The sequence below is a fragment of the Antechinus flavipes genome, chromosome 4, assembly GCF_016432865.1.
Source record: "Antechinus flavipes isolate AdamAnt ecotype Samford, QLD, Australia chromosome 4, AdamAnt_v2, whole genome shotgun sequence".
Classification (NCBI taxonomy): domain Eukaryota; kingdom Metazoa; phylum Chordata; class Mammalia; order Dasyuromorphia; family Dasyuridae; genus Antechinus; species Antechinus flavipes.
Genome location: NC_067401.1, coordinates 422518891 through 422540692, shown reverse-complemented (window position 1 = coordinate 422540692; position 21802 = coordinate 422518891). Strand labels below are relative to the sequence as shown.

The 21802-nt window shown below is 36.8% G+C and overlaps 1 protein-coding gene across 3 annotated transcripts in view; it reads right to left on the bottom strand.

Annotated features, from left to right (window-relative positions):
• The window catches only part of RC3H1 (ring finger and CCCH-type domains 1), a 72591-nt gene extending 51459 nt beyond the window's left edge, over nucleotides 1-21132 (bottom strand). For all 3 annotated transcript variants that reach the window (XM_051998922.1, XM_051998923.1, XM_051998924.1), the window contains exon 1: nucleotides 21053-21132. The gene's annotated coding sequence lies outside the window, so the exon portion shown is untranslated. The remainder of the gene's footprint in view (nucleotides 1-21052) is intronic.
• Nucleotides 21133-21802: the final 670 nt, after the last annotated feature.

Here is a 21802-nt window from a genome sequence, read left to right as displayed (position 1 = left end):
CACATGTGCAAAAGTGTGTATGGCAGCCCCTTTTGTAGTGGCAAGAAACTGGAAACTGAGTGGATGTCCATCAGTTGGAGAATGGCTGAATAAGTCATGGTATATGAATATAATGGAATATTATTGTTTTGTAAGAAATAATCAGAAGGATGATTTCAGAAAAGTCTGGAGAGACTCATGCTAAGCATACTGATGCTAAGTGAAATGAGCAGAACCAGGAGATCATTATACATGATTATATGAGGATCAATTCTGATGGACATGGCTCTTTCCAATGAGACAATTCAGGCCAGCTCCAGTGATCTTGTGATGAAGAGAGCCATCTACACCAGAAGGAGGATTATGGGAACTGAGTGTTGATCTCACACACATAGCATTTTCACTCTTTTTGTTGTTGTTTGCTTGCATTTCATTTTCTCTCATTTTTCCCCCTTTGATCTGATTTTTCTTGTGCAGCAAGATAATTCTATATATATGTATGCATATATTGATTTTAACATATTTTTACCATATTTAACATATATTGGATTACTTGCTATCTAGGAGAGGAGGTGGGATAAGGAGGGGAGGAAATGGAACACAAGTTTTGCAAGGGTTAATGTTGAAAAATTATCCATGCATATTTTTTGAAAATTAAAAACCTTTAATAAAAGAAAAAGAGAAAAAATTCAGATCTCCCTTATTCTAGGTTCTGTCCACTTCACCATCTATCTGCCTCTGAGATCCTTTCCAATTCTAGACTGGGAATATTTAAGATTTGTACTAATTTAACTAACAAGGTTATTATGAGTGAAAAGACTGACTGTATACATGCTCGTGTGCAACCGAGTCTGAACCTATTTAAGTATTCACTTCACTATCTAGCTGTCCCTTAAAATGCTATGTTCTGGGGCAGCTAGGTGGTATAGTGGATGGAGCACCAACCCTGAAGTCAGGAGGACCTGATTTCAAATCTGGCCTCAGACACTTAACACTTCCTAGATGTATGACCCTGGGCAAGTCATATCGACCCTAATAGCCTCAGGGGAGGAAAATGCTATGCTCTGTAGTTAATAAAAAAGTAAATCACATTGCTTTCACATATCTATCTAAGAGCATTCTTTGAAGGATTTATTAGTTGATCTTATTCGTGGTAAATTGGTTTAGAAACAGACAATTAAGCAAATGTTATTTTCCCTATCATGACAGAATTAGGATTTTGAAGAGTACTTAGAGCCCAATTTTTAGTTGTCTTAATTGTCATATTTGCTTATTGGGATTTTGGGCTTTAATTAATTAGAGAAACAAGGACAGTAACATTCCTACATATATAGTATTGCTTAAGAAAATAGACATGTTCAAGGGACTACATGCCAGATACCAGAAACAGAAGATCAAACTGAAACAGGTCTTTGGTAGTTTGAGGAGATGGAGGGAGAAAGTGAGAAAACAACATAGAAAAAAAGCAATTTAAAGAGGGAGAATAGGAATCAAACAGGAGATGGGGAAAGGTAGGTGACTCAGTGGACAGACACCAGATTTAGGCTCAGAAGACTGGAGTTTAAATCTGCCTTCAGACACTAACTATGTGACCCTGGAGGAGCCACTTCACCCTGTTTGCCTCAGTTCCTCACCTGTGAAATGAACTGGAGATGGAAATGGCAAAGCACTCTAGTAATCTTTGCCAAGAAAATCCCAAATGAGATCACAGAACATCGGACACAATTGAAGCAACTTAACAACAACATTTACTTTTGAATTTTCACAATTTTAGTTTCAAGCATCAAAGTCTCTGGAAGTAGCCATAATTCAGTCAATACAAATGTGGTCTAAATAGACTTTGGATCTGAGATAATAACTCAATTGAGAAGTTCACACAGAACCTGTATTTTCTCTAATTTAAGCATGTACTATTTTTATGGTGCTGTAGACCCTAATAGCTGTAGTTACTTTTAAAAAATATATTTTAGTATTCATTAAAAATTTTTTTTTTGAATCCCAATTCTCTCTTCCAGTCGTTCCCCCATTGAGAAGCCAGCAATAAACCATTATGTGAAATCATACAAAATGTTTATTACTCATGGTACCCCCACCAAAAAAGGGAAGAAAAGTGAAAAAAGTATTCTTCAATCTGCACTCAGTTCCTCAGTTCTCTCTCTGAATATAAACAACATGAGCCCTTTAGAATTGTCTTAGATTAGTGTAGCTAAGCCAACTGTAATTGTAGTTGTAGACTAACATTGAGAATTTGCAAGAAATTCCAATTTCCTAATTTAATATAGATTACTGTACATTTTCCTATGTTCTGATAAGTAAGTATTAATGAACCAAAAACGCTTAAGAAAACCAGGATTCCCATTTATCCCAAGGTTGTTTCATCAAATGAAATTAATATTTTATGTGATTCCATCAATGTTTCAAAAGTATCAGTTTCACATGATTTGGAGTTGGAAAGGACCTTAGATAAGGTGTAGATCAACCCTACACCCTACTAACTTCTATTTTAACTACATAAAATTAAAAAGTTTTTGCTGAAACAAAACTAATGCAGGTAGAATAAGAAGAAAAAGTGTTAATTTGGGACAAAAAAAATCTTCAAACAACTGATAAAGGCCTGATATTTAAGGAACACAAATATGTAAAAAAAAAAGAGCTAGTTCTACAAAAGATAAAAGTGAAAAATCCAAAGGAATAGTGTAGTGTTGGGGGCCAGAACTCTGTACTTAAAACAAGGATTCTTACAAGGTGCTAAACTCAGTGGAATTAATAAAACAATGATTATCTAATTTAGAATGATGATTAATAGTTCTCTAGTTCAGTACATGTACTTAGTACTTAATATAGTTCTACAAGATTCACACCTATGATAATGTAATTATAATAGAGTATATAAGGTGGGACAAATTTAGCCAGATTCACTCCATCTCAAACCACCATGGTGGCTGGCTGTCTTCCTGCATTTCTTCCACTGAGACCAAGCTAGCCTGGGCCCCAGGCAAGGAGACAAGAATTTGTACTTTCTCCCTGGCTATTCTTGTGGTAATTAAACTTGTGGTGCTGAAACGAGGGCTAGTCCAAAGACCTCCAGCAAACCAACCAGAACATTACAGAATAACTTCAAAATAAAAAGCAAACTAGTAATAACCGAATAAAAGAATATTACAAATCATTAACAAGTGACTGATGTAAATAAAACAATTCTGAAGTTTCACTTCCTCCCGGGGCAGGTAAAAGTGACAAAAGATAAAAATTATTAAACGATGGCTGAGCTATAGGAAAAAGGCACATTAATACACTATTAAGAGCTACAAATTAGTCCTGCTATTCAAGAAAATAATTTGGAATGATACTAAACAACAACAAAAACAAAACCTATTATTAGTATTTCCAGCCAAGAAGGTTGTATGAATAGAGGGGCAAACTCTCCTAAATCTACTTCAGTAAAAACTTGAAATTCCTACCAGACTGTTGTTCTGTTTTGCCCATCTCTTTGTGACCCCGCGGACTATAACACATCAGACAGAATAATGAACAAGAAATCCAACACAAACAACAGTTACATTAAGTGAAATAGAAAAGGAAGCCACAAGCAAATCCAGCACAAGAACAGGCAAATTTAATCTCCCCTAAAAACCTACCATCACCTGAAATTGGCTCTAAACGCAGCCAACAACAAATAAAGAGGGCCAATATACAAACCAAGGTTAATTTAGGTGTCCGGGAGCTCTCAAGTCCCAGATGCCCTGTCCTGGTATTCCAGTAGAGGAGCCCTGAAGATCCTGCCTGCTCTTTTATGAGTTTGTCAGCAGAGCAAAAAGTGAGACTAAGCAGGGATCCTTCCCACAAAACCTAGTCCCTGGCATAAAACCCAAAATAAAGAACTAAATTTGAGAGATCTGTAAATCAAAGAAAACAGCAACCAGTATCAAAAATACTGTCAACCCAGAGATTCCCAAAAGAAGCAAGTAATTCTAATAACTGCAAATAGAGACTCAGGGGAGGAGGCAGGGGGGCGAATATATACTTTGATCAAGCAATCACTTCTAGACAAAATGTATATATATTTGTCTCCCACAATAAGCATGCACACATACAAACACAGAATATACTTTTTGATTCCGAAGAAATGAATGAAAGAGGAAAAAAGGTCTCATATAAACAAAAATTTTATAGTAATACTTTTTTTTTAATTAGAAAAATGATCAGATTAGAAAATAGGAGAAAAGTGATTGTCAAATGACTGAGTAATGACCAAAAATATTGTGGTATATATACTTCTCTACAATGGTCAGGACATAGATGTGTTCTGCTCTTTTTGGAATCTCGTGTGAAAATAGTTCAATAGTAAGTAACTCAATCCTTCCAGGAACCTCCTAAAGGGTTCATGATCAAAGGCAGTAAGCACAGAGTTCAGGCAACTGTCTGTGAGGTGGGTCACCTCACCGGATTTTAAAAGATCGCTTTATTTTCAATTTTAATCAGATTATCCTAAAATAAATAAAATTATTTTTAAATTACCTCAGAATTCCAAGGCAAAATGTAACATCGCAGGTATTCTCTAGGAACATGTGTTTAATATCATGAAATTTTGTTCCTAAAGAACAGAAGCAAGTCTTGTGAAGAACAAGGTTATATAAACATAATTCTTATGCAACCTATCTCACAAGGAGAAAAGTATTTTATAAATGTTAAAATGCTACATGGATGCCCATCAACTGGAGAATGGTTGAGTAAATTGTGGTATATGAACGTTATGGAATATTACTGTTCTGTAAGGAATGACCAGCGGGATGAATACAGAGAGGACTGGCAAGACTTACATGAACTGATGCTAAGTGAAATGAGCAGAACCAGGAGATCATTATATACCTCAACAACGAAACTGTTTGAGGATGTATTCTGATGGAAGTGGTTCTTTTCAATAAAGAGAGCTAATTCAGTTTCAATTGATCAAAGATGGACAGAAGCAGCTACACCCAAAGAAAGAACACTGGGAAATGAATATAAACTGCTTGCATTTTTGTTTTTCTTCGGGTTATTTATACCTTCTGAATTCAATTCTCCCTGTGCAACAAGAAAACTGTTCGGTTCTGCACACATATATTGTATCTAGGATATACTGTAACCTATTCAACATGTAAAGGACTGCTTGCCATCTGGGGGAGGGGGTGGAGGGAGGGAGGGGAAAAATCGGAACAGAAGTGAATGCAAGGGATAATGCTGTAAAAAATTACCCTGCCATAGGTTCTATCAATAAAAAGTTATTAAAAATAAAATAAAATGCTACAGAATTGCTTACTACATATAGAAGTCACAGCTCTGAAATAAGAGAACCTGAGGGTGAACTAACACCACTTTCAGTGACTTAAATCCCTCCGGCCTCTATTTGTTCATCTATAAAAATGAGTTGGCTAGATGAACAACCAAATCTTTTTCAGCTCTAATTTTATGACGCTAAGCCACAAAACCCAACATTAATACATTTTTCTTAGTAATACTATATGATTGTGAATCTTGGAATACCACAAAGTTGCAGATGACCCAAAGGAGATAATTGACTAAAGTAGGCTGAAGAACAAATTTCCCATAATTATCTATGTACAAGGAGACTCATAATGGATATCATTCAAAAAAGGTATTGTCATCAAAGTGGATTAGTCCTACATAAAGAAAATACATGTCGTACAGTATGTGCTCTATTTCTATCACATTCTTATCTCTTCTGCCTTTTAAACTTCTTTAAGTCATTCGTCTATTCAGGTAACTACTTTCTCTCCTTTTACTCTTCCTAAATCTTCAACTGGCCTCTGACCTCACAAACCCAAGTATTAAATTTTTGAAGAATATTTCTTCCCGTCTAAGCTTAACAGGAAATTTCTCTGAAAATAACATCCCTGATGTAGTTATATAGTTTATAGCTAAGATTTATAAACATCACAATAATGCCCTCACCAAATTCATTTGTATATTTTGTAACAGGAACAAGGTTTGGACCTGTAATTTCACTGATATGGTGAAATTGCAGGTGAAGAAAATCCCTATGACAAATGCTGGTCAGCATCTTACCTACAACTTATAAGTTTCAGAGAATGGTATCAAAGTAAAATCAAAATGAGGTTTACTAATCTAAATATGAGGAACTCTACAGGCCAGATAGTGACTAATGTAATATTATCTGTATTTTAATTTATTTTGTTATGTATTTCAGGCTGCACTCTGGGAATGTTGTGGCTCCCTGATGGGTTGTTATGTTTGACATTTCTGGCCTAAAAGATTTGACAATTTGTCCAAGAATACAATATGTCTGAGGTGGGACCTGAATCTCATATTAAGCCTTCTTTGGTTTTGGGGTCAGCACTCTCTCCACCATGCCATGTTTACTTTATATAAAAGGAAATTAGGACCCATAATACTCTCTTTTAAAGAGAAGTCTAAGCACCCAAATGTCTTGAAAGGAATGCGGGTGAGGGGATGACATCTCTATATCTCAAATTCAGTTAACATAAGCAAAACAACTACACTAGAGGCTTGTTTTATGTGATAATTTATTTGGAATTGAAAACAAAAGTTTATACAATAACCTGAATAAAATCAAAATATAAATTGGTAAACAATGAAGCAAAAAGACAAAAGAAAACTACCATGGGGTTATCACACTGCACTTTGGGGAGAAATATTTATCAAGTGTTTAAATTTTTGTTTGTTTTAGACAATTTTCAGATGAAGAAATTGAAACTATTACCACTCACATGAAACACTCTTTCATTTCCAAATCACTATTGATCAGAGAAATGCAAATTAAGACAACTCTGAGATATCACTACACACCTGTCAGATTGGCTAAGATGACAGGAAAAAATAATGATGAATGTTGGAGGGGATGCGGGAAAACGGGGACACTGATGCATTGTTGGTGGAATTGTGAACGAATCCAGCCATTCTGGAGAGCAATCTGGAATTATGCCCAAAAAGTTATCAAACTGTGCATACCCTTTGATCCAGCAGTGTTTCTATTGGGCTTATACCCCAAAGAGATACTAAAAAAGGGAAAGGGACCGGTATGTGCCAAAATGTTTGTAGCAGCCCTGTTTGTAGTGGCTAGAAACTGGAAAATGAATGGATGCACATCAATTGGAGAATGGCTGGGTAAATTGTGGTATATGAATGTTATGGAATATTATTGCTCTGTAAGGAATGACCAGCAGGATGAATACAGAGAGGCTTGGAGAGACCTACATGGACTGATGCTAAGTGAGATGAGCAGAACCAGGAGATCATTATACACTTCGACAACAATATTGTATGAGGATGTATTCTGATGGAAGTGTATTTCTCTGACAAAGAGACTTAATTGAGTTTCATTGGAGAAATGATGGACAGAAACAGCTACACCCAAAGAAGGAATACTGGGAAATGAATGTGAACTATTTGATTTTTGATTTTCTTCCCGAGTTATTTTTACCTTCTGAATTCAACTCTCCCTGTGCAGTGGGAGAACTGTTCGGTTCTGCAAATATGTATTGTATCTAGGATATACTGCTACATATTTAACATATATAGGACTGCTTGCCATCTGGGGGGGGGGGGAGAAGGGAGGGAGGGGAAAAAACGAAACATAAGTGATTGCAAGGGATAATGCTGTGTAAAAATTATCCTGGCATGGATTCTGTCAATACAAAGTTATTATTAAATAAAAAAATAAATAAATAAATAAATTTTTGTTTGTTTTGTAATTAATTCAGCAAAACTTTACAAAATAACTACAATGTTCAAAGAACTATGCTAGGTACTGGAAACAAAGATCAAACTGAAAAAGACCTTTGCTAGATTAGGGAGAAAGTGATAGAATAGCATGTAGACAATGAACATATACCAATTTAAAAAGGGAGAGTACAGTAACAACTGGGGAGGAATCATGCAAAAGGAAGAGAGAGCTAGGTGGCTCAGTGGACAAGAGCACCAGGCCAGGGGTCAGAAAGACTTGAATTCAAAGGTGTTCTCAGACACTTACTAGCTACCTTGTATGCCTCAGTACCTCTGCCAAAAAAACCCCATGTGATCCTGAAAAGCAGAACACAACTACTAAGCCTGAACAACAACATGAAAGAGGCGACTCCTGGGGTTGAGCCTTGGAAAAAAAGAGGGATGAGAAGGCGAGCACTGGAGCACTAAGGGATGGCTTGGGCATACACACAGGAGTGCTTGTAGCTGGTTCAGACACCAAAGAACCAAGGTCACGCTTCCCATTCACGAACCACTGTCACTTGTGATTTGGACTTGAATGACCAAAAGAAGTGAAATGGATGATTTTGTGCAATGCTGAGGTCAGTGGTCCTCACCATAAACAAAGGACAAACACGCTTCTTTTAACCTGCATGCAGCATCCTCCTTTACTAAGGTTTCCCCCATTAGATTATAAGGTCCTTGAGGGCAGGGACAATCTGCCCTTAGCACAGTAGACAGCACACAGTACATGCTTAATCAGGGTTTACTACTAATTCATTCTTTGTTACCACAAAAAAGCATTAAAAATTTATATTTCCTCCAAACAGGATTAAAGATACTAATAGTTATTTGATCCTCATTACAACTCTGTAAGGTATGTGCATTTATTATCTACTTATAAATGAGGAAATCGTTTTTTGCTCCAGGATCACAGAGCTAATAAATGTCTGTCAGAGAAATTGGACTCAGCTTTTAAACCTTAACAACTGTGTATTGATAGGACATCATATTCAGATGACAAAGAAGTTTTATTAATTGCTACGTTTATTTTCTGGGGGAAAAATCTGTTACAGTCATGGGCATACAGAAAGCATATGGACCTTAGGGGGACACATCTTTGCAGAACTGAGTGTTTTCTTAGCTGAGCCATATGGGTTGAGGAGTACAAAAGATTAGACTTCCAAAAGAAAACCACTGTTAATGAGGTGGGACAAAAAAGATTGAGTGAAAGATAAGTGAAGGCAAAAAGTAAACTATCTAGAACACTCAAAGAACAAGTGTGGCTAACTTTTAACTTTTTTTTCCTAAAGTTGAACATAGTAATATCAACTTTAAGTAGAAATCTTTCTAAAATTAATTAACATAGTCCCCTTCCTGAAATAAAAAACTAAACCCATTCCTTCACAACAAAGACCTTTCAAATATTAGTTATTTTTTCTGTAATGGGGATAAATTAGAAGCCTTCTCAAAAGATCAGGGGTGAAAGCAAGGATGCTCATTATCAATACTATTATTCAATATTGTACAAGAAATGTTAGCTACACCAACAACAGAAAAAGAAACTGACAATTAGAATAGACAATAAGGGAACAAAATTGTCACTCTTTGCAGATGCTATATGGCATATATAAAGAACGTCCTAATAAACTACCTGAAATCATTAATAACTTTAGCAAAGTTTCAGGATACAAAATAAGCTCACATAAATCATCAGCATTTTTATATTTTACCAACAAAGCCCAATAGCAAGAAATAGAGAAATTCTATTTAAAATGACCATAAATACTTACAAGTCTACCTGCCAAGACAAACCTAAGAACTATATGAACACAAACACTTTTCACACAAATAAGTCGAGTCTAAACAGCTGGAAAAAATATCAATTGCTCATGGATAGATAAAGCCAATATGACAATTCTACCTAAATTATTCTATTTATTCAGTACCATCAAAATACCAAAAAAATTACTTTATACAGCTAAAAAAAAATTCATCTGGAAGATCAAGATTAAGGGAATCAATTTTAAAATGTGAAGGAAAGTGGCACAGTGGATAGAGCACCAGCCCTGAAGTCAGGAGGACCTGGGTTCAAATCTGGTCTCAGACACTTAACATTTCCTAGCTGTGTGACCCTGGGCAAGTCACTGTAGCCCCAATTGCTTCAGAAAAAAAAAAAAAAAGTGAAGGAATGTGGTCTAGCAAAATCAGATCTCAATCTGTATTACAAAGCAGTTAATTTACCTCAACTATCTGGTACTGGCTAAGAAATAAGAGGGGTGAACCAGTGGAATGGATTAGGCACACATTACAGAATAATAACCATAGTAATCTATTATTTAACAAATCCAAAGATGCAAGCTTTTGGAACAAAAATTCAGTATTTGACACCTCTACGTACTCCCCCCCAAAAAAAATTGCTGGAAAAACGATAAACAGTATGGCAGAAAATAGGTGTAGAACTTCTCATACCACTATGTACCTAGATAAGGTCAAAATGGATATATGATTTACACATAAAGGATGACACTATAAGAAATTAGGAGAGATGCAGTAGTATATTTGTCAGATCTATGGATAAAAGAATTTAGGACCAAAGAAAATGGAGACAGCATTATAAGATGTAAAACACAGAATTTTGATTATATAAAATTAATTTTTTGCAAAAATTTAGCAACAAAAATTAAAAGGAAAGCAGAAAGCTGGGGGGGAAATTATTTAACAGGAAAAATACAAGTCATTCCCAATTGATAAATGTTCAAAAGATATAAACAAGCAGTTTTCAGATAAAGAAATGCAAATTATCTATAGTCATATGAAAAAATGCTCTAAATCACTATCAATTAGAGAAATGCAAATTAAAACAATTCTGACATACCATCTCACACCTATCAGATTGACTGATAAAAAGGAAAATGATAAATGTGGAAGGGATGTGGGAAAAGCGGGACATTAATTCACAGTTGATTGAGTCATGAACTGATCTAAACATTCTAGAGAACAATTTGGAAATATATCCAAGGGCTATAAAATTGTGCATACCTATCATCCTTAGATCTATATCTCAAAGACATCCAAAAAAGGGAAGGGAGGGAGATCAGAGGAAAGATCTATTTGTACAAAAATATTTATAGTGGCTTTTTGTAGTGTAGAAAGGCAAGAAAAAATAAAGCCTATCAATTAGGGAATAGCTGAACCAGCTGTGATATATGATCATGATGAAACACGAGTGGGATATAAGAAATGACAAATAAGATGATTTCAGAAAAATCTGGAACTTATATGAACTAATACAAAGTGAGCAGAACCAGGAGATTATTGTACACAGCAACAGAAGTACCATGTGATAAAGAACTGTGAATAACTAAGTAAATAACTAATACAATGATCTAAGGCAATCCCAAAAGATTCATGATGAAACATCAGTCTCCAGAAAAAAAAACTGATGTTGTCTGAATATAAACTGAAGCACACCATTTTTCACTTTCTTTTTTTGTTGTTGTGCTCAAATCTTCTTGTACAAAATGATTAATAAGGAAATGTTTTACATGATTGCAGATGTATAACCTATATCAGACTGCTTACCATCAAGGAAGGTCAAAATTTGGAACTCAAATAAAAAAAGGTTAAAAAATTATTTTAACATATAATTGGGGGAAAAAATAAAATATCGCACAAAAAAAAAAAGAATCCCAATATAATCATAGTATTTGAATTTGTACTGTATGTCCACTGAGCTAGAATGGATAATCATATTTTATGTGATTATAACTACAAATACAGGTGACCACTTCAAGTATTCAATGTTTCATATTAGGACTCAGCTGTATTAGCTAGCATTTATATACCACTTGAAAGTTTGCTAAATGCTTCATAAATACTATCTCATTTTATCCTCACAACAACAGTTAATTATGATCTACAAGCATTGCTATTGTACCATGATGTCCCAAAAATACTTGATCCGGAACTGAATACTGCCTCTGTCACCAATCTAACTCTAACTATGGGAAAATCATGACCTAGAAGTCACTTTTTATTGTAAAATAAGTATAGACATATACACTACCAACTTCAGTCACACAGTGAAAGTAAGATAAAATGTCAAAGTGCTTAATAAACTATCACCACATACAGTTCTGGCTTCTAATCTCTTATGAGATAGGGAAGCAGATAAAGACTTGATAACATTGCCAAAGAGATAAATAAGTTCTGAGTACAAACTTGCGAGGCTCTCCTATGAGTTTTAACATGAGCTTAAATTCAAGTATTTTAATGACATTGATTTTCTCTATCCAAAGGCCTTCTTATTATTTCCTGGTTTAAGGTTATATTCTAGAAAAATTTAAGATTATTGTAAACTATAATTGAAAACCTAAACACCCTACTTTAAATCCTAAATCTTATTAATCTGGTATATTAGTTTTCCAATAAGTTGTCATTTATAAAGAAATATCCAATGATGTAAAAACCAAAAAAGAGGGAAAACAAAAGATATGACTAATTTTCACAAGTGCTCTGGCTCTGATCCATTCTCTAAAGCACAGGTCTGAATATGCCTTTGCTGTGTTCAAAAAAGTTCTAGTCTCTAAGATAAAATAAAAGCCTTTCACATTCCAGTAGTACACTATTTTTCCAGATTTATTTTATTCTGCTGCACCTAATTCTATACATACCCTTCTTCCAAGCCACTTTCCCCATACACCTTTGTTCCCTTCTCCCCTTCCTTTCCCCTTATTTCCTTACCTCCCTCTCAGCAATCCAAGTCCCTCCTTCAAGGCTCAGCTCACTGTCTTCGTCCCTAACCTCTTTCCTGCCAGTTAGTGCTCTTCCTTTCCCAATGCCAGAAATTCCTTTGTATGCGCTTTGACTTTATATCAAATAGTTCATACCATAGCTTTCTTGTAAAATCCAAATTCCTTGAGAGCAGATGCTTTCATTTTTGCCTTATCTCCCTAGAGTCCAGAATCCAAGGAGAATGCTTCCTGAACTGAAGCCCTTCAAATGACTCATTCTTTAATTACTACAATGCTTCAATAATTTGATAAGATCACAGATCTATAGATTCAGATTTCCTCCATTTCTGTACAGGATCCTAACCCAGTCTCCAAATTCTGAGTCAAAGAACAAATTTTAAAAAAAGAAAAAAGTACACACATATACACAAATGAAAAAAACAAAACTTTTTATCAGTGCCAAAAATTTAAAATTTTCTTTCATATAATCTTACAAACACGCCTGGGATGACCCCTGAGTCAGGGAGCAATAGATTCAAGTCCTAGTTCTGACACATACTGGCTGAGTAATTCTTAGGACAGGTCACTTAGGGGATGTAATGCTGCAGGCAACTCAAATTGTAAATTGCAAAATCTGCTATAGAAATGGTTTCCTTATTGGAAGTTTCCTACACCAATGAAATCACAGGACTAGACAAAAACCAATTACTGTTTTTGGGTATCCTTAACAAGTAAATACAAATCTAACACAATTCAATTCAAACATTCATCAAGCTAGTGTGAGGCACTATAGTAGAAATGGTAATACAAACCGGAAAAAAAAAAAAGGTAAACATTTGATTGATAGGGGCAAAGAGATATTCAAACAAAATACACTAGTACTGGAGAAAGAGCAAATAACCAAACTGCAAAGCACAACAGACTACCAAGGCAAAGACTTTGTAGTCTACCCTATCTATTAACAAGAGCTGACATTTTATAAAGCTTTCTGGACATTTGGAAAGTGATAAATCATGTGCACTATTTCACTCATTTAACAACACGACCTTCCAAAAGCACAGGTTTGACCATTCTTCTATTCTATAAAAGCTAGAGGGCAACTAGGTGGTACAGTGGAGAGAGCATGGCTCTGGAGTCAGGAGGAATCTGATTTCAAAATCACACACTTAAAAACGCTTCCTAGCTTTGTGACCCTAGCCAAGTCAACCACAGCTTCAGGGATGGGGATTCCCCCCCACCTCACCACTCCGCCCAGGTGTAAATTCCCCACAGTGGCCATGCTTTAACAAAGTTTCAGTCTAAACAAACTACTTAAAACAAAGATCTAATCCTATCACTCAGATGTTCTAAAGCAGTCAGTGAATTCTTTTATGACTTAAAGGGATAAAATACCACTTTTCTGTAGAATATCCTATTTTTCACCAGCTTTCTTTTTTCGGCGACAGAAGCAGCTGCTATAGCATTACTAGACTGCCACCTCTCCTTCCAGGACCAGTTAACTAGTTAACTAACAAGGAGGGACTGCTCCTTGGAAAAGCCTTTCCTGACCTATAAATTAGAAAATGATCCATCTTTCTTTCAGTCTCTCCAGCCACTCTAGCTGATCTTAACTATGTAGTCAATAACAATCCAACTTGTATAGAAATTACAGCTAAGTGAGCCAACGAAGAGAGCACTGGACTTCAAAATCAGGCGTTCGAATCTAGCCTCAGTCATGAGTCACTTTATATAATAGCTGCCTCAGTTTCTTCTCAGTAAAATAAGAACAAAAGCACCTCCCTCCCAGGATGCAGTGAAGCTATCTGTAAAGTACTTGGCAGACCTTTATACACAAATGCTAACTATGTAGACAGCCATGAGATTGTCCTCAGCAAGGACTGAGCCCATTTTTCAATTTTGTGTTCTCAGTGCCTACCACTGTACATAAGAGGTACTCGATAAACATTTTTAAATTTTCCAACTTTCTCTTTCTTTGAATTGGAGTATAGCAACAAGACTCAGGTTCAACTTGATGAATTCAGTCTTTTCACGATGAAAAAATGCTATCTAATCTTCAGAGAGACACTGATGAACTCTGCAGTGAGCACTTTTTTCCACTTTATTTTTCTTACCTTTTTTTTTGGCAACATGACCACTAAAAAATTTTTTTTGCACGGTTTAAAGGTATAATGAATGGATATCATCCTGCCTGCCTTCTCTGGAGAGAAAATTTTGAATTCAGAATAAAAATAATAATAATTATACTACCATCTATTCTGATGGATGTGGTTCTCTTCAACAACGAGGTGATTCAAACCAGTTCCAATTGTTCAGTGATGAAGAGAGCCATCTACACCCAAAGAGAGGACTGTGGGAACTGAGTGTGGTTCACACAACATAGCATTTCTCACTCTTTCTGTTATTGTTTGCTTGAATTTTGTTTTCTTTCCCAGTTTTTTTTCCCTTCTTGATCTGATTTTTCTGGTGTAGCAAGATAACTGTATAAATATGTATACATATATTGGATTTAACATATACTTTAACATATTTAACATATCTTTTTACGTATTTAACATGTTTTGGACTACCTGCCATCTAGGGTGAAGGGGAAGGAAGGGAACAGAAAGTTTTGCAAGGTTCAGTGTTGAAAAATTAGCCATGAATATGTTTTGTAAATAAAAAGCTTAAATTAATTAAATTAAATAAATTTTAATTAAAATAAATAAATAAAAGTAATAAGTAAATGAATAAATTTTAGATCAATCTTTAAACAGGTCTCTCCTAATTAAGAAGCCCTATGTATAAATACACTGGTTTAAAAAAAAAATCTGGTTCCTAGTCAAATAAGTAGTATATTTCTTTGATGTACAATAGATGAAGCACTGACTTGGACTTAGACCAGAGTTCAAATCCTACACCAGACATTTGTACTCACTTCCAGGGAGCAAAGTTATTTAACTTCTCTCCCAAGATTGTTCTAGGAATCCCATGAGAGGGGGCAGCAGCTAGGTGGCACAATCAGTGAAACATTGGATCTAATATCAGAAAGACCCAAGTTCAAATCCAGCCTCAGACACTGGTTGTATGACCTAGGGTAGATCACTTAATTCTGATTTCCTCAAAAACAAACAAAGAACCAAATGACAAATGATAAGTGCTTTTAAAACTTTAGTGTTACTGAAATTGTAGCTATTATTAGTAACAATCTATGACACAATTACATTAGACTAAACTTCTGTGATAGCTTAAAGTTTGTTTGTAAAAGATATCTTTTATAAAACCAAAGTTCATCCTGGTTTTCATTATATGATATAAGTAAATCTAGGTAGTGTGTTGGGTTTGTGGTCAGAAAGGCCAGAGTTCAAATACTACTTCAGACACTCCTTAACTATGTAAACCTAGGCAAATAATTTAAACTCTGCTTCATCAATAAAATGGGGATAATAACAGCACCTATTACACAAGATGTTTGTGAGGATTAAATGAGAATATATTTGTAAAGTGACTTGGAAATTGTAAATTTCTATATAAATGCTTCCTACTTCTAATATTAAGAGTTGTAAGGGACCTTAAAATCATGTCCAAATCCTTTATAGTTTAAACATGAGGCTTTGAAATTAGGCAACTTGTCTTTTGTTTCATGGATAACGAATAAGTTTCAAATCAAGACCAACTTGATGCTTATTTCTTAAGTGTAGTGCTAGTATATTTTATAACTCTTCTTAGATCTTTATAACACTAAATACAACTTCCTTTAAAAATGGCAAAACAACACTGTATCTGTTCAAGTTACCAAATTTGAAGAAAATTCTTCAAGGAGAGGTAAGAAGAAATTTAAAACTTTTACCCACTGGCTACAACATGTTTCTATAAGATAATTGAAAAAAAAAAAAGTGTCCAAAAAGAATTAAGACTACAGTAGAGTAACCAGAAAGGTGCCTAGATTATTCTAAAGTGATCTTTGAGATGCTTGATATAATTATATCCCATAAAGCAGCATTTTTTTTTTCTTCAGTCTTAATTACAGTCTTACAGGCTCTATTGTAATTTCATAATGATGGCACCTAGAGATTTTAAAATGGCTCCTTCATAAGTTATTGTCTCAAAGATGCTCATTCCACTACTATAGAGAAATATATTTGGTTAGCACTTTGAGATATTTAGATAAAAGAAAGCCAGAGAAGTTCAAATTATTATTGTATTTATATTTAAAATCTATCAGGCAAAATTGATGAAACTGACACACTGCTAAGAACAAACATCAAAAGAATGTTATTACTATGTTTAATCGTTTTATAACATCTTAAGTAATCTTTTAAAAATTAGTTAGAGCATAAAACAATTATTTTAACATGACAAAAATTTGACCCTTTTAATTCAAACAATGAAAATCTGATCCAATCCTTTGAGTCTAATGGCTATCATTTATTGAGTAATTCTTTAAAGAAAAGTGCAAATGGGTAAAAAGTCGCTGTCAACATCAAATTTAAATTGAGTTGAGTAAAGGGGCATCTAGACCATAAATACTAGGCCCAGAGTTTGAATATACTATAATATCCAAATCTAAATGCTAGAATTGGAGATGAGAAATTAAACTATAAGTTTATTTTTAACAAGCAATTACCCTTAGAAATCCTACAATAAGGAAAATTCTTATTGGTGAGTCAATTCCTACGCAGTTGCAAGAATAAGAAATGACGAAATCCAAGCTTCCCACAAATTGATTCAGTGTGGGCTAATCTAAAGATTCAAGTCCAATTCACAGACAAGAAGCAGTATAATACATTGTGAAGTAGTCCTAAAGTAGAAGTGGCAAATACAGGCTCAAATCCCACCTCAGTAACTTAACTATGGCTGGCGGGGGCAGGGCAAATCACTTACCTAACCCTTTAGTTTCTACACCTGTAAAATAAGAATAATACTTGTAGCATAACTAGCTCCATGAATTATTTTGAAGCAAGGTGTTTTGCAAAACAAAACAGTACCAGGTTAACCAAGAGGCACCAGGTCCCAAGACTAATCATTTGTCAAAGCAACATTTTGTCAGACTCCATTATTTGCTTGCAAGAGACTGAGAAACAGGCATAATTATTAAACAGTAGCTAAATCTCATGGATCTCATAAAGAATGAGATGCATTACAGAATAATCCATTAGCTTAAGGAAAAAGCATATTTTGGGTTCTTACAGTTTATCAGGTCCCAAAAAAGCAAACTTTGATACTATGAAAAACTTTTATTTTAATATTACATTTTTAAAATTCTGTGGACTTTTATTTTTATATTACATTTTTAAAATTCTGTGGACTTTTATTTTTATATTACATTTTTTAAATTCTGTGAAATACTTTCAAGGAATACAAGTGATTGCATAATAAATGCAAATAAATGAAGATTTTGTAATAAATCATACAAACATGTATAATGAGTTTACAAAATTCCCACTTCCTGTAAAACTTAAAACCTCTGTGTATATTCATTCTATATACATATAAATAAAGTTTATCAAATAAAAAGTACCTAATAGTATACTTGCTAAGCAATAAAATAAGACATTTATAACAGCCATAGGCAAACTCGACAATCTTATCAAATTATAAAAAAGTCTTTTTATTTATTTATTTGGTTATTTTGCTGGGGCAATTGGGGTTAAATGACTTGCCAGAATCACATAACCAGGAAGTGTTACATATCCGAGACTAGATTTGAACTCAAATCCTCCTGATTTCAGGACTAGTGCTCTTATAGACTGCGCCACCTAACTACCCCTCAAAATTCATTTTCAATAAGGAACCTAAATGTAAACCTATGTTAAGATAACCTATTCCTGTTCTTTCACATATACGTGTCTGTTAATTGAAATATTACCATGAAAAAAGAAAATTTCAATCAAGCTATGGAAAAAGTTTATTAGGTGATCAGAAACTATCAGTTGGGAAAATCCTAAATGAAATGTAAAAATATGCTTTGAAATCAGTTCCTTATTAAGGTTACATGTATCAATTTTGTGGATACCAAAAAAGTATTTTCGTGATGTGTCTACAAAATTAGCCAAGTTAGAAAGGGATCCAGAAGCAGAGAACTGTGGAAAAAAGAATTTATGATAAACCATAGTAAGAAGAAACCTTTTATGATACTGATTATTAGTCAGAACATGTAACAAATTGCATGGATAGGGTTGAGAAAATACTATCACCTTCCAATGCCTCAGTTTTTTCCTCTTTAAAATGAGATACTACAAGGTCCTGAGGTCCCTACCAGCCATATTCTAACTACTTTAAGATATAATGCTTTGAAGAGGTAAATCGGAACTCAAAACATATGCAAGTTTAATCATCTCCCCAAATAATATTGACTTGTAGAATAGGGGAGGACAGAAAGCACTGATATTGATGTAACTCTAATAGATCTAAACTGATTTAGTTAGAAAAATCATGATTCTGTATTCTATATTCACTCAATATGGCAGCAGTACCAATCTAAATCATAATTACTTTGATGATTTAAGTGCAAATACAAAATTTCTGCCACAATTGTCTAGAGTTGTTACTTATCGGGTCAATTGTCCTACAGAACCACACAATTAAATTCTGATGTGCTGCCTACCAAGAGCCAGAGTGGGTAGTGGATTAAGAACTGTCTTAAATGCAAAGATACCTGGGTTCAAGTTCTGCCTGACAGACTACCTATTATCAGGAGGGTGAACAATAACTTCTCATTATCCCAAGAAACTAAGGCTTGAAGGAGGTGTAATCTTCACTGGTAGACAGAATTAGCAGTTTGATAAAAAAGTAAATGACAATAAGATATGAACAGCAATATGCACTACTAGGATCTCGAATGAGTTGAAATACATTATATAAAGGATTTGAAGGGAATTTACCACTTCCTTCAAACTTCACTCAATTGGCCTGAACAACAATTTTTTAAAATGAAAATAAAAAATACTCACTTGAAAAAAAAAGATGCAGTTGTTTTGCAAAATCTTATTTACAATAGCAGGAACTAAATAAAAATGTTCAATGAAAAGAGTAAAAAATACCTAATTTACCTTTGAAGATACAGAATGAAATATTTAGGCCACCTCCCCTCCAAAGGGCAATGAGCTATACTTTAAATTTCCCAAGACCATAGTTAGTTAGCTCAAGTTTCAAAGCCAATACTGAACTGCTTATTCCCTAAACTTAATTCTTCATTGTGAATTCCTGTAAATGTTAATTATGGATATGCTGGGTAATAAATGCTGATTTAACTTTAAAAAATGAAAAACACTCTTTAGACATCAACTTTCAATGACAAGACCCCCATCCAATTCCGGTTGTTAGAATCCAATAAGTGAAAGTTGTTAAAAAAAAACATGCTTTTAGGACAGAAATAAGCAACTATTTGGGGTCAGAAAGTTGCTAAAGCAATGTTTTCTTTTGATGTATTCAAGCTTTTTTAACATTAGTGCCCACATCTGCAAACTCCAAACACGAAATATCATAAGAATTGTTTTCTTTATCCCCATAGATAGAATAAAATGGCTGAGCCACTAAAAAAAATTAAACATGGTGGAAATGGCAGGTATAAGTTGGAATTTTTAGAAAGATGGCACTACAGGATAGTGCAAAAACTGTCATACTGCCATCTGTTTGCAAAATTCTTACTCCAAAAAAAAAAAAAAAAAAAAAAAAAAAAAGACCTCATCAATTCAGAAACAAAAAAAAAAAGAAGCACCCAAACTTCGAACCAACTCCGTAAGAAAAAAGCTGGCACCGAAAAATTCTGGGCCAAGTCCTGAAAAGCAAAATTACAACACAGCCTCAGGAGCCAGGAGGGCAGCAGTTGTATTCCTGGATCTGACCACATGTGTCTTGGAGAAATAGACTCCGTGGAGTCGGTTTTGGGGTTTTTTTCTTGACCAGATTTAATGGCACTTCTTTGCCATAGGTCTCGGTCCAAAAGGGAAAAAACCGTGTTTGACTGAGGTTCGGTCCTTTTTGTTTTGCACACGTGACCGTATCACTTCCAGTTGTCATTTTAGGACATAAACAAGGCAGAGGTGGACGCTCCGGGGGGGGGGGGTCCTCCCCAAGTTCACGGTCACACTCACAGTGGGTGGCTAAGGCAGAGAAGTCTCCAGGGCACCGGCTATCCCCTTCCACACTACTCGGGGTCGGGCTAAATAAAACGCGGCCCCTCACCCCCTGGGATCTCGGGGCCCAGACCCAAATCCTAACAGGGAACCTCAGAGGGAGGGAGGTTGGGGGGCAGCTTTCAGGGCTCCCCGGAGGAAGGGGCAGCCGTGAGGCGGTGGCTCTTCTCCGCGGCTGCGGGGTGGTGAAGGGGCGGGGCATTTGCCGCGGGTCCGAACAGCCCCCAGCCCTAATCAATCAATCACTCCACCAAGGAGCAGTCGGGCTCCCGGCTCCCCACCGCCGCCACCGCCGGGCGGGTCCGCAGACGCCCGCCCGAGGGCAGGGCGGAGCCCGGCCCAGGCCTCCCCCCACCCCAACCCGGGCGGCGGAGCCACTCGAGGCCGGCGGAGGCCTGAGGCCTAGCGGCGGAGGCCCAGGCCGAGAGCGGAGCCTCCCCGAGCTTCCCGGCCGCGGCCCCCATTGTTCCCCTCGCCCGCGGCGGCCTCCTCCTCACTCACCGCGCCGGTCCGAGCGGCAGCGCCTCTCAGCTCCGGACCCCCGCGGCCGCCGCCGCCGCCGCCGCCGTCACGGTCCCCGCCGCCGCCGCCCCCGCTGCCGCCGCCGCCGCCGCCTCGGACCCGGGCCGCCGGGCCACGGCCCCCGCCGCCGCCAGCGCCGCCTCCCAGCTCCCACCTGCTGCTGCCGAGGCCGCTCCGGCAGCAGGGGCCATCTTGTTAACCAGCCTCTTCCTCCCCCGCCTGCGCCGCCGCCGCCGCCGCCGCCTCCCCGCCGCTCGGGGTCCTGGGCGCCTTCCTCTTCCTCCTTCTCCTTCTTCTTCTCCTCCTCCTCCTCTTCCTCCGGCTGCAGACGCCGCCGCTGCCCCTGCCCGCCGCGGCGGCTCTGGGCCGAGACCCCGCCGCGGCTCCTCCCCTTCCGAAGGGGAGGGAGGAGGAGGGAAGGGGAGGGGAGAGAGAAGGGAGGGGGAGGGGTGGTAAGGAGAGAAGAGGGAGGGGAGGGGAGGGGCAGGAGAGGAGAAGCGGGAGGGGGAGAGGAGGAGGGATGGAGAGGAATAGAGGAAGGGGAAAAGAGAAGAAAGAAAGAAGGGATGGAGAGGACAGGTTAGAGGAACTATAGAGAAGAGAGAAAGAGGAAGAGAGGAGGGATGGAGAGGAGAAGAAAGGAAGGAAGAGGGAGAGGAGGGGAACAGGAAGAGAAGGTGAGGGGAGAGGGAGGAAGGGAAGGAAAAGGGGAGGGAGCACAGGAAAGAG